Source organism: Cavia porcellus, unplaced genomic scaffold, assembly GCF_034190915.1.
Source record: "Cavia porcellus strain 051 isolate PalLab524CR breed Dunkin Hartley unplaced genomic scaffold, mCavPor4.1 scaffold_2, whole genome shotgun sequence".
In the NCBI taxonomy this organism is placed as follows: Eukaryota; Metazoa; Chordata; class Mammalia; order Rodentia; family Caviidae; genus Cavia; species Cavia porcellus.
Window position 1 is genome coordinate 40,017,716 of NW_026947485.1, and position 12,339 is coordinate 40,030,054.

The 12,339-nt window shown below is 38.2% G+C and overlaps 1 long non-coding RNA gene across 1 annotated transcript in view; it reads right to left on the minus strand.

Moving 5' to 3' along the window:
* Positions 1–351: 351 nt before the first annotated feature.
* Positions 352–12,339, minus strand: part of LOC101788241 (uncharacterized) — a 69,620-nt gene continuing 57,632 nt past the window's right edge. The window contains exons 9-10 of the long non-coding RNA XR_010044909.1: positions 6,914–7,246; positions 352–4,602 (exon numbers count right to left, since the gene is read on the minus strand). This is a non-coding gene — a long non-coding RNA (uncharacterized LOC101788241). The remainder of the gene's footprint in view (positions 4,603–6,913; positions 7,247–12,339) is intronic.

A 12,339-nucleotide genomic window follows, 5' to 3' on the forward strand; every position in this document is an offset into this window, starting at 1 on the left:
AGAATGGAATTTCAGGGGCACTGTGCTCCGCAGAGCTGATTTTTGACATGTGTTAGATTACTGCACCAGGCTACAGTGATGATAGATTTGTGTAACTTGGGAAGATACATGTGCAGAGATGATGATGTGAAGGGAACACGGAAAAGGAGGCTCATACCCTTCCTGGAGGTGGCTGTCATTGTACTTGAGACATCCTAATGGAGACCTCCCCAAAGACCACATAGGGCCTGTCTTATTCATGGAAACACCTCCTGTTCATAGCCCTGTTCATTTGAAGAAGTATAAATGAAGATATCATGCATATAGAAAAGTGAACAATCATATAACAAATATAACTCTCAGCCACACAGAGCAGTTCTTTCCTGTATCTGCTGATTTATTTATTTATTTTTGGCAAAAGCATTTCAAAGCCAATTGCAAACGTGAATTCCATCCCTAAATACTTTAGGACTTCCTAAAAAATAAGACTTTTTATATAACCACCAGACCATTATCACACAATAGCAATTCTTTAGCATCATAATAGAGTGAGTCTTATTGAATTTCCTCAAATGTCTCAGGCATGTCTTACTAGTTGCTTTGTTTGAACCTGGTTGTTTTGCTGTTAATAAATATTTACTTATTTATTCCATGATGCTAAGGATCAAACCCCAGGACTCATATGTATGAAGTTCTCCCATTGAGCTACACCCCTTTGCCCTGGGATTATTATTTTTTAATTTTTATGTTATTTTAAAGAGAGAGAGAGAGAGAGAGAGAAGAAATAAAAAACAATGATGTAAAATTTCAAAACAAGGTAACAGGAAATTGACAATAGTTAATACACTGCATATGGTTGTCTTTAAAATAGTTGCTCAGATTACAAGATACAGGCAAACAAAATTGATCAATCAATATAAGCGCAGACCAATCTTTTCAATGAACTAGAAGAAATTAGTAGTATAATTATGTTGGCTATCATATGAATTTTTTCTTTTTCTTTCCTTCTTTTCTCCTTTCCCCCATCCCAGTTGTTCTTTTCTTTTGAATAGTTTCTTTCCCTTTCTCAATATCTATTGCAGATTTTGTATCTTATTTACTCTTTTAGTTTTTTACACCAGAGAGACAAAATGATGTTTATGCATGTGAATTTGATTTATTTCACTTATAAGTAGTCTCTAGTTGTGTCCATTTACCTATCAAAGCCTCAAGTTTATTCTTCTTTATAGCTGAGTAGTACTCCATTATATAAAAATACCACATCTTTTTTATCCATTCCTCAGTTGATGGGCATTTATATTGTTTCCAAGATTAGCTATTACAAATTGTGCTGTTATAAATATGGGTGCACATATGTCACTATGATATGATGTTTTTAATTCTTCAGAGAAAATACCCAGAAGAGAAATAGCTGGGTCAAATGGGACCTCTAATCTTAGTTTTCTGAGGAATCTCCTCACTGATTTCCAGATGGGGTGCACCAGTCTACACTCCCACCAAGAGTGGAGAAGGGTTCCTTTTTCCTCACAACCCCAACAGCATTTGTTATTGGTTGATTTCTTGATGATAGTCATTCTTTCTGGGGTGAGATGGAATCTCAGTGTTGTTTTAATTTGCATTTCTCAGAAGACCAATGATGTTGAACATTTTTTCATATATTTATTTACTATTTGTATTTCTTCATCTGGAAAATGTGTATTCATCTCAGATGCCCATTTTTGGATTGGGTCTTTGAATTTGGGGGGCCTGATTTTTTCTCTTTATATGTTCTAAATAAAAGCCCTTTGTCTGAGGGATAGCTGGCTAAAATTTTTTCCCAATTCATGGATTTTCTTTTCACACTGTTGGTGAATTCTTTTGGTGTGCAAAAACTTTTTAATAGGATGAGATCCCAGTTGTTTATTCATTGAAATACTTCCCGTGCAGTTTCGTTTTTGCTCATTAACTCTCTGCCCACTCCTATATCTTCTAGATTTCTACCAGCTTTGTCTTCCAGCAGATTTATTGTTTCTGTCTTACTATTTAGATCTTTTATACATTTTGACTTTAGTTTAGTGAGTCTATCACTCATGGTGATAGACATGAGTCTAGTTTTTCCAGCACCATTTGTTAAAGAGGTTTTTTCCCAGTAAACATATTTGGCTTCTTTGTCAAAGATAAGGTGACTGAGTGTGTTTGTAGTTATTTCTGCATCTTCTAATCTGTTGTGCTGAGCCGCACGTCTGTTTTTGTTTTGCTAGTACCATACTGATTTTATCATAGTAGCTTTGTAGTAAAATTTCAAGTCAGGGGTTATGACGTCTCCTGCCTTATCTTTGTTGCCCAGGATTGCTTTTGCTATTCTACATTTCTTCTGGTTCCAGATGAATTTTAGGAATGATATCTCTAGATCTGTGAGGTACTTAATGATATTTTGATAGCGATTGCATTCAATCTGTGTAACAGTTTTGGGAGAATGGCCATTTTCATTACGTTGGTTCTTCTTATCCATGAACAAGGAAATCTTTCCATTTTCTGATATCCTCTTCAACTTCCTTTTCTCAGAGTGCTGTAATTTTCCACGTAGATATCTTTTATTTCCTTTGTTAGACTGATTCCTAAGTAATTCATTTTTTTGGATGTTATTGTGAAGCTTGTGGTTTCACTAATTTCTTTCTCAGTGAGTTTGTTGTTTGTGTACAGGAATGCTATTGATTTTTGAGTACTAACTTTGTATCCAGCTATAGTACTGAATTTGGTTATTAGTTCTAGAAGTCTTTCAGTGGAGTTTTTGGGGTCTTTTATGTAAAGCATCATGTCATCTGCAAATAATGATAATTTAACTTCTTCCTTTCCTATCTGTATTCCTTTTATTTTTCACTTGTCTGATTGCCTTGGCTAGTGTTTCCAGAACTATATTGAATGGGAGTAGTAATAGTAGACAATCTTGTCTTGTTCATGATTTTAGAGTGAAAGTTTTTAGTTTTTGTCCATTTAGTAAGATGTTGGCTGTTGTTTTGTCATAGATGGCTTTTATCAGGTTGAAGTAAAGACAATCTATTCCAATTTTCTGTAGGATTTTTATCATGAATGAGTGTTAGACTTTATCAGAATATTTTTCTGGGGCCAGGGATATAGCTTAGTGGCATAAGCACCTACCTGGCAAGTGCAAGGTAGGTTCTGAATTTGATTCCTGGTACCAAAAAACCAAAACAAAACAAAAAAATTTTTCTGCATCTATTGAGATGACCATGTTATTTTTGTCTTTGGCTCTGTTGATATCGTGTATTATGTTTATTGATTTGTATACATTGTTGTAGCTATCTTTTTTGGTTGGTTCTTTCTCTGGGTTTCATATCAGAGTAAGACTTGCCTCCAAGAATGAGTGAGGGAGAATTGTTTCACTTTCAATTTCATTAAAGAGTTGGAGGAGTATTGGCATCAAATCTTCTCTAAATTTCTTGTAGAATTCAGCCATGGATCCATCAAGACCATGGATCTTCTTTGTTGTTAATTTTTTATTATGTTTCAGTTTCATTAATTGATATCAGGTTATTCAGAATTTTATACCTTCTTGATTCAGCTTTGGTAGTTCATACATTTCTAGGAATCTGTCCGTTTCTTCTGTGCTTTCCAACTGCTGAAAGTAAAGATTTTTGAAGTAGGTATTGATGATCTTCTGAATTTCCACAGGGTCTGCAGTGATTTGACCATTTTCATTCCTTATTGCTTGGATTTGAGGGTTTTTTTTATAAAGTTGGATAGGGGTTTATCAATTTTATTCACTCTTTCAAAAAAATCAACTCTTTCCTTAATTCTTTGCATTGTTTTTCTCAATTGTGTTAATTTCTGCTTTGATCTTTATAATTGCTTCTCTTGTATGGGCTTTAGGTTGATTTGCTCTTCTTTTTCTAGAAGCTTGAGGTGCCGCATTAGGTTGTTTGGTTGTGCTCATTCTGTTTTTCTGATGTGAGAGTTCACCATTATGAATCTCCTTGTTATGACTGTTTTCAATGCATCCCACAGGTTCCCATAAATTGTATTTGTTTTATTTTAGATATTATTTAATTTCATCTGTGACTCATTGATTGTTCAGGAGAGTATTAATTTCCATGTGTTTATGGAGTTCATGCAGTTTCTTTTACCATTAATTTCCAATTTCATTGCTCTATGGTCATATAATATGCACTGGATAATTTTGATTCCTTTGCATTTACTTAAGCATGTTCTATGGGCTAGGATATGGTCAGTTTTAGAGAATGTCCCATGTGCAGCTGAAAAGAATGTGTTTTTTAATGTTGTTGGGTAGAAAACTATGTAGACATTTAAGTTCATTTGTCCACAGGTTTGATTCAGTTCTGTTGTTTGCCGATTTTTTATTTTTTTTGGTACTGGGGTTTGAACTCATAACTCTTGCTTGCCAGGTAGGCTCTGTGCCATTGAGCTATATCCCTGGCCCTCTTTGCTGATTTTTTTGTCTAGTTGATCTCTTTGTGACAGTGGGTTATTAAGGTTTGCTGTTATAATTATGTTATTGCTTATTTGATTTTTCATATCTATTAATATTTGTCTCATAATTTGTAGCTTCTATATTTGGTGCATATATGCTTATGATTGTTATCTCTTTCTCTTGAAGTTTTCAACCTGGGATTTAAAAAAAATTTTTTTAAATTTTATTTAAAGAAAGACTAAACAAAACAGAAAATGAGTAGAAATAATACATTCAAAACAAAAGTAAACAGTAAGAAATCACTAGTTGATGCTTACATACTGTCCTCTTACAGATAGTTATTCAAGATACTAAAGTGGAGCATATAAAGTAGGGATTCAAACAGTGAGACTGCAACAACCTGGGATTATTTTTAAGAAAGAAGTCTTTTACATTCCATGGAAAAGGTGGGGTTTTGTTTTGTTTACTTTTTTTGTGTGTGTGTGCCAGGGACTGTACTCATGACCGTGCACTTGCAATCCAGGTGCTTATGCCACTGAGCTAAATCCCCAGCCCTTGTTTACGTTTTATCTATAGACTGTAGTGCTTGTATATAACCAAGTTGTTTGTTGTCCTCAACATCTTTGTATTTGTGCTCCAAGGAAAGACAGCTTATTGTAAGGCTTGGCAGCCTCAGGGAGGTTACCTTTTAGGGGTTACTAGGTTAGTTGAGACCCACAGGGCTCTAGCCTGCATGCAAGCAATGCTTGAAATCATAATGTGAGGATGTAGGCTATCTGTTCATAAACTTGTTTTTGCATTTGGTTGATTTTTAAAATATTGTTTACTCTAAAAATAAGTACTAAATAATAGGGTTAAAAACAAGTTTGAAAGACATAAAAAGAGATGAAGACTCAGTTTTCCGCAGGCTTTCTTCTCTCCTTAGGAGTAACTGTTATTACCAGTTTTTGTCATGGCCTTCCAGGGGTATTATTTTTTAAAATAAATGTTGTCATTTTATTTCAAGTAAGTCCTCTGAGTTGCTTAATAAGCTATTTATTAAAAGTCAAATGTTAAAATACATTATTCATTCAACAGTTGTGATCATTTATTGTGCATAGCTAATAGTCTCGCCTAGAATTAACTTTAAATGTAGGTAAGTGATACTTATGCCTAAAAACTTCACCAAATTCTATAATCACTGTATGTATGTAATGGAGAGAAAGACTTCATAGAGGTGGTTAGATTTGAACGTGGTTTTGACATTACTGGTTATAATGATTTTCCTTTTATTCTTTAAAAATGTTTTTTTCTTAACATTGTTTGAAATACATAATGAAAATATTGGGACATATACATATCATATCTTACTATCTTTTTATCCTTTATAGTTGTGTTTTCTCTTAAAAAGGCACACATGTACAAATGAAGACATAGTAATCATGTTACAGTTCATGCCCCTTAACTTTAAAATTTTTCATTTTGGAAAATTTGAAATCTCCACAATACATTTATAAGAAAAAGTGGCATGAAAAATATGAGCCTGTCATCTGACTTTAATCATTATTAATTTTACTTCTTTCCCTTAATTTGCTAGTGTACATAGACCTGTGCCTGTCCTTTTAAAGTAAGTGTGTAATCCATTTTATGGATGCACCATATTATATCTAACCATATTGTTACATACATAATATTGCAATTAATATATCTAAATATTACTTTTTTGAGCACTGGGAGAGTATATCTATGGGAGAAATTCTGATAAGTAGAATTACTTAGTCAAAGGGTATACGCATTCAAAATAGAAATATTGCCAAGTTCTATTCCTTAGAGATTGCACCAATTTGCATATGCAATTGACAGCAAGTAACAGTGGTTTAAACATTAACAATATTTAGTTATCTCTTCTACGCAGGAGCCTGGAGGGAGGTGGGTGTGGGAACCCAGTGGCATCTTCAAGAATCCTTCTCTTTCTGATCTGTGTTTCCCTTGTGTCCTTGTGCTCAGCCTTGAAGTCCCAAGAGGAATGCTACTCCTCATACATGACAGCCACACAGCGTAGGAAAGGCAGGGCTGAGGCAGGCCAGACTGGGACATACGCTCATCCTTAGTAAATCCCTGGCAAAGTGGAATAGGATTGCCATGACTGACTTAGACCAATGAGAATTCTTCCCCTGGGCTGGAGAAGATCTAGACAGATGAGAGGAGGCCTGTCTCATGGTCCCTGATGTGTAGTAGGTGCTCCACAAATACACTCCAAATGCATAATGCAAGTCTGAGCAAGTGACAGTGGAGAAAGATTCCATGGGCATGGAAGGAGAGGAGTGGCTCTTGGGTATAAAACATGTAGTATTCACTGTACTCATCTATAATGTACTGTCACACTTCTGAGAGACTCAAGTTCATCATAAAATAGTAAGACTTAAAAATTGCTTTTCCTTGAGTCCCGATCGTTACAATTTTATAAAAAGGTCATTCTAGCACTTTGAATTTGAATAACACTTCTGTGCTTATAAAAATACTTACCATGATCTCATTTGGTTTTGTTATAACCCAGACAAGAGGTGGAGTAGGTTGTATTTGGTCATATTTGATGGTATCCAAAGAAGCCCAAGATCCAGAGTGCTCAAAGGACTTGCCCCCAAAGTCATAGGCCTGGTTATCTGGCCTGTCTTCATCTTTACGTTTCCTTCTTCCGCATGCATGAAACTATCATAAGATGCCACCATTCTCAGTCAAGGGGTCTCTGTAGTCCTGAACTGATAACCATGGCAAGCTAATGGCATTAGCCATGAGGTGTACCATCATCAGAAGGTGGCCTCATAGATACCCAGGCTTTGCAGAATGACAGGTGGCACTCTGTCAAGGAAGAAGGAAGGCAAGAGAGGGTTAGAGCTCCAGTGTGATTTCACGTAATCTCAAGAAGCTTTCTGAGTGTGAAAGATGCTTTTCAGTTCTTATCTGTAGGTCTACATAGGCCTGAAGCTAAGGCCAACAACTAGATAATTCAGTCAAATAGTGTGTCTATATGTTCCAGAATTGTGTGTGTGTGTGTGTGTGTGTGTGTGTGTAATTCTTTTGGCGTGGATGTACCTAGAGAATAGCTCCTTAAGGGCAAAGATCATGTCTCGTTCACCTCCCTATTCCCAGCCTGACCTAGTGACTGATGCAAAGCATGTAGTACCTGTTGTGTGATGCATGTCTGAGTTTTGCTAATGAAAGATGTTTTCCCTGTCATCATCTCCTAGAGTTCCCTATCTATTTATGCATAACACCAAACAAAACTTACAATTGATTGGGTAATTAAATGCTAATTTATCATTTGTATGTTTTGCCTATTTGTTTTTTTAGAGAGAGTCTTTCTAATGTCAGGCAAGTCTCAAACTCCTGGGCTCAAGTAACCCTCTCACCTCAGCTTTCTAAGTAGCTGGAACTATTATTGGATGAAAAGTTCCATGGGGCTTGCTTTCAGGTTCTTGGTGTCCCCAAAATGGATTGGACCAGACATAGAAAAGGCAGCAAAAGTGTACATTTACTGAAGGTTGGGGATTTCCTCAAGAACAAACTTTGTGGCTATTGCTTGGGAGTTAGAGAAGTGAGACTATAGGTAGGACCAGAACCTTTACAGATGGATGGGGAGGTGGTCCTTAGCCAGTGACTGACAGAAAGGCATGCTCTGATCCATGCTGACTACCATTCTAGAACTACATGTGCACTCCATATGACCCAGGTATTTTTAAAAGATTGTTTATTGTATAATATTTTAGACTTCCAGAAAAGTTACCAAAATGAGACAGAGTTCCCATATACCCCAACTCCATTTTTTTCTATTAACATTAGTGTGTGTTTGTCACAAATAATGAGCTAATATCAATACTTTACTATTAACCAGAGTCCATGTTTTATTTAGAGTTCTTCAGATTTGTCCTAATACCCTTTTTCTGTTCCAGGATTGAATTTATGTTTTTGTCTCCATCATGAGAATGGGAGTTTCCTGTAGGTCAAGACTGTCCAGTCTCTGAGTCCAGAAGGGCTCCATAGACTGTTAAATGAAGCTCTGAGCAAATGTTTGCATGTTTAGTTTTTAACTAAACATGTTTGGTACTCAGTAAGCCCTAAATAACTATCTATGGAATAAATGCCCAACTAACTATAATGATGACTTTAGGTTAACACTCTTGCCAGGTCTGGCAAAGACTGCAGTCTGATAAAGCAGAGCATGGCCAGGAAGCCAGGCCACCCAGCTGGACTGCAGATGGACAGATAGTCCACCATGAGGCCACTTACCTCTCTTGTGTCTCACTTATTTCCCAACTTTCTCTAGTTCTGCCTCATGATTTTATTCATCAGTGAGTGACCTATTGCATTTAGTTGATGCCTCCCAACTCTGGCTTCCACCTCATTTGCTTTGCTTGGGTAGTTCTGGCTCAGGCTTTAAGTTTCCAATAGACTTTTTAGTAGAAGAGGATTGGGGAGGACAGACACACCTGTAACCATCACTGACTCACCCATACCTACTCTTTTGTAGAAAAGGTCTGCTCCTGATAGTGGAGAGTTTAAAGGCTCAATCTATAAAGATATAAAGCCACAAGATCCTTAGAATGCTATTTTCCTCCTCGAGGTGGGGTCTGCTCACAAGATGAAAAGATCTCAGGGCTGGCTCAGGAGGTAAGGATTTGATGATCAGGGTAGTTCATTCAGCCTAATTGTGCCTCAGTTTCCCAAATGTTTATTGACTGGTGGAGCCAGGGGGTGTTAGGAAAATAAGAAAGCTAGACTCTCATCTTTAGGGCATACACAGTTCCTGGCCATACTCTCATCTGGACCAACCTTGCCAGGGGTATGTGTATGTGCATAAAGGAGGAGAGGGCAAAGGAGCCAATTGATTTCTTGGACAAACGGTCTCAGCTTCCATCAGGTCTCTGCTAGTGCTGCAGATTGCTGCCTCTTGACTGGACTCTGTGGGCTGTCTCCAGGAAGAATCCGTGTTGGTTGTAAAACATTGTGTTTGCTTTTCCCACTTTCCTCTGGTCTTTTCCTGTGTTGCCTCTTTGTGCATTCTTCTCCCTCCACTCTGGACCTTCTTAAGCAAAATAATGAAAACTAAACCCAAAAGTTTAGTGAGTGGTTTTTTTTTTTTTTTTTTTTTTTTTTTTTTTTTTTTTTGCCTCTGTCCGGACACCTGTTGACAAGAAAAATCTCAAAATGTGGTCTTTGTATCATTATTTCTGTGGTTAGAAAATACAGTCTTATGTTATCATGAGCTACATTATAAACCAGCCCCAAAACTTAAAGAAGCAACCACTGATTTATCTTCTAATTCTGTGGATCAGCATACAGCCTTACTTGGGTGTCTGGTAGTTGGCTGGCTGATAATTGAGTTGATGAGGGTAGCAGCACTAGCCTGGGTTTGGATCCATGACGACAGTTGCTGGGTTCCCAAGAGCACAAAAGAAGGCAAACTCCAATGTGCAAACACTTCTTACATCTCTGCTAGCATCATAGTTGCTGTTTCCCATTGACCAAGACAAGTTGTATGGTCAAGCCCAGGGTCACAATGGAAGGAGACTACTCAGTAGCAACCCAGGGAGGCATGAACAGATTGGGACCTTTATTGTACTCAGTATATCATGGGAGAGAATGTCCATACATTCAGAGAACAATAAGCCAACAGTAAGTGTCAGCACAGAGACTGAGCTATCAAGCAGAAAAGAGCAAAGGGCAACTAGACAAGCAAAGGGCTTGCCATGGGATGCCCTGAAAGGACACTGAGGGGCCTGGTCTGTAGGATGGGAATGACAGAAAAGATTCTTTACAAAAAGACAGGCACTGAATTTCTGAGAACCTGACAACCAACAGGAGCTATTAAAGGCACCAGAAGGTATTCACATGGTCAAATCACTATTTGGAAGGGGTCACCTGGCAGTAAAATACAGAAAAGACTGATGGGGAAAATTAACATCAAGGTGATTAATTATAAGTCATTATTTATCTACCTATTTGTTCGTGTATTTGCTCACAGAATCAACAATCCTATATGGGGTGGCACACTGTACACTAACACCAGGCTAGGTCCTAAAGGGTCAAGAGCAAGTGAGATAGAGTCCTTGCCCTCAGCAGTAGGTCTGGAGTGTGGGCAAGGAGCAGTGGGAGGAATGATGGACAGATTCTTCCGCAATTGAGTCGCTCTACCAAAACCCACGGGGAAATTTAATTCCCACTGTGAGATAACACCTATTAAAGAGGTGATTATGGACAGATGAATGGGTTAATCCACTCATTAATGGATTAATAGGTTATCTAGAGGTGTTACAGAAGCCAGTTTAACCTTTGTCTCTCATATCTTCTCCCTTGTTAAATGAAGTCTTTTCTGTACCACCCCAGATGCTGCAGAGTCCCCAACAGCAATAAAAGACTTACCAGAAGTAAACTATCACCTCCTAGGCTTCAGAACAACAAGGGAATAAACCTTTAATTCTTTGTAAATTTCTAAGTCTCTGGTATTTTGTTGAAGAAACAGACAACAAACTCAGATCCAAAAGACCTCTTTTTTTTTGGTCTTTTTGAGACAAGGTCTTGCTACGCAGTTCAGGCTTGAACTCACTTTGTAGCCCAAGCTAGCCTTGAATCACAACCATTCTCCCTGCCTCAGCCTCTCAAGTGCTGGGATTACAGGCATGTGCCACCAAAAGACATTTTAAAGAGAGTACCTTGACTAATGTAAGAGGAAAAAGCAGTCGTACTGCCATCAACTTTCACGCTTAGAGCCCAGCGTTGCCCGTGCTGGTAGAGACAAGAAGCTGAGGAGGTGATTGAAGGTGAAGGGGAAGGTGGGACTAAGATGGGCATTGTCAACATGGTTGTTTTGGACTTTCAAATTGTAGATGCTCAGCAGTTAATGGAGCTAAACTCCAGCTGAGGGGCCAGGATGGAGCCAGGTTCCTCATGGTCCCATAAGCATGAAGAATATAGCTCATACCCTGGAGGAGTTGAGCCTTTGAGAAAAACCCCAGAATCACCATGGAAACACACAGACATCATCTACAAGGACATAAAGATGACTTTTCATGAAACCAGAGGATCAGGACTGTGCAACATTCTTTAATCTGCAAGGTATTGAGCAAGTTAGTATATGGCTGAAGGGGATGGAAGAAAAAAAAAAAAAAAACCTAGGGATCGAATTTGGTGGTGCAAAGGCCTTGAGAAATCCACATGAAATAGACAGCACCTTGGAGCTTAGCAGCCTGCAGAACACAAGAGGTTCTACAGGAATGAAGCAAAAACAGTGACTTTTGCCTCTTTTAATTATTTAATTGCCTAAATAATTATGTTCATTGCAGAAAATTAGAAAAGGCAGAGAAGCAAAGCCATGAACAAAGCCATCCCTAGTCCCACCATGCTGAGATAAGCCCTGCTCATATGTCTGCACTGATCTGCCCAGACATAGTAATAACCTCTTACATCCTGGGTTGGAATCCAGCCTAGAAGCCCCAAAGAAAGAAAAACAGCCAAGAAGTCAAAGATGCAGCAGGCTCCACTCTAGGCTGTGTGCTCCTTTCCTCACCTGCTCTCCCTTTCCTGTTGGAGCAGAAGACCTTGGGCCATGAGCCTTTGTAAAGCTGGATCCAGGAATCTGGGGCCGAACAGACTTTTGGGCAGATGCTCTGGAGAAAGAGGAAGAAATCTTAAACCATCCAAAAAGTTGATATCTAACACGGTAAGGCTTCCCTAGTCTCATAATCACCTGCACACGAGCTTCTACTCTAATGGCTGGAGTCTTATTTAACAAATTCACCTGCTTCCTTGCTGTTGGAGTAGCAAAGAAGGTAAGCTGTGACTGCCCAGGGTACAGTCCCTGGAAAGGTCCTGTGTGGTCCTGTAAGCGTGCAGGACACAGTGCACACCCTGAAGTTGCTCGGTCTTTGAGGAAAAACCCAGAATCACTGTGAAAA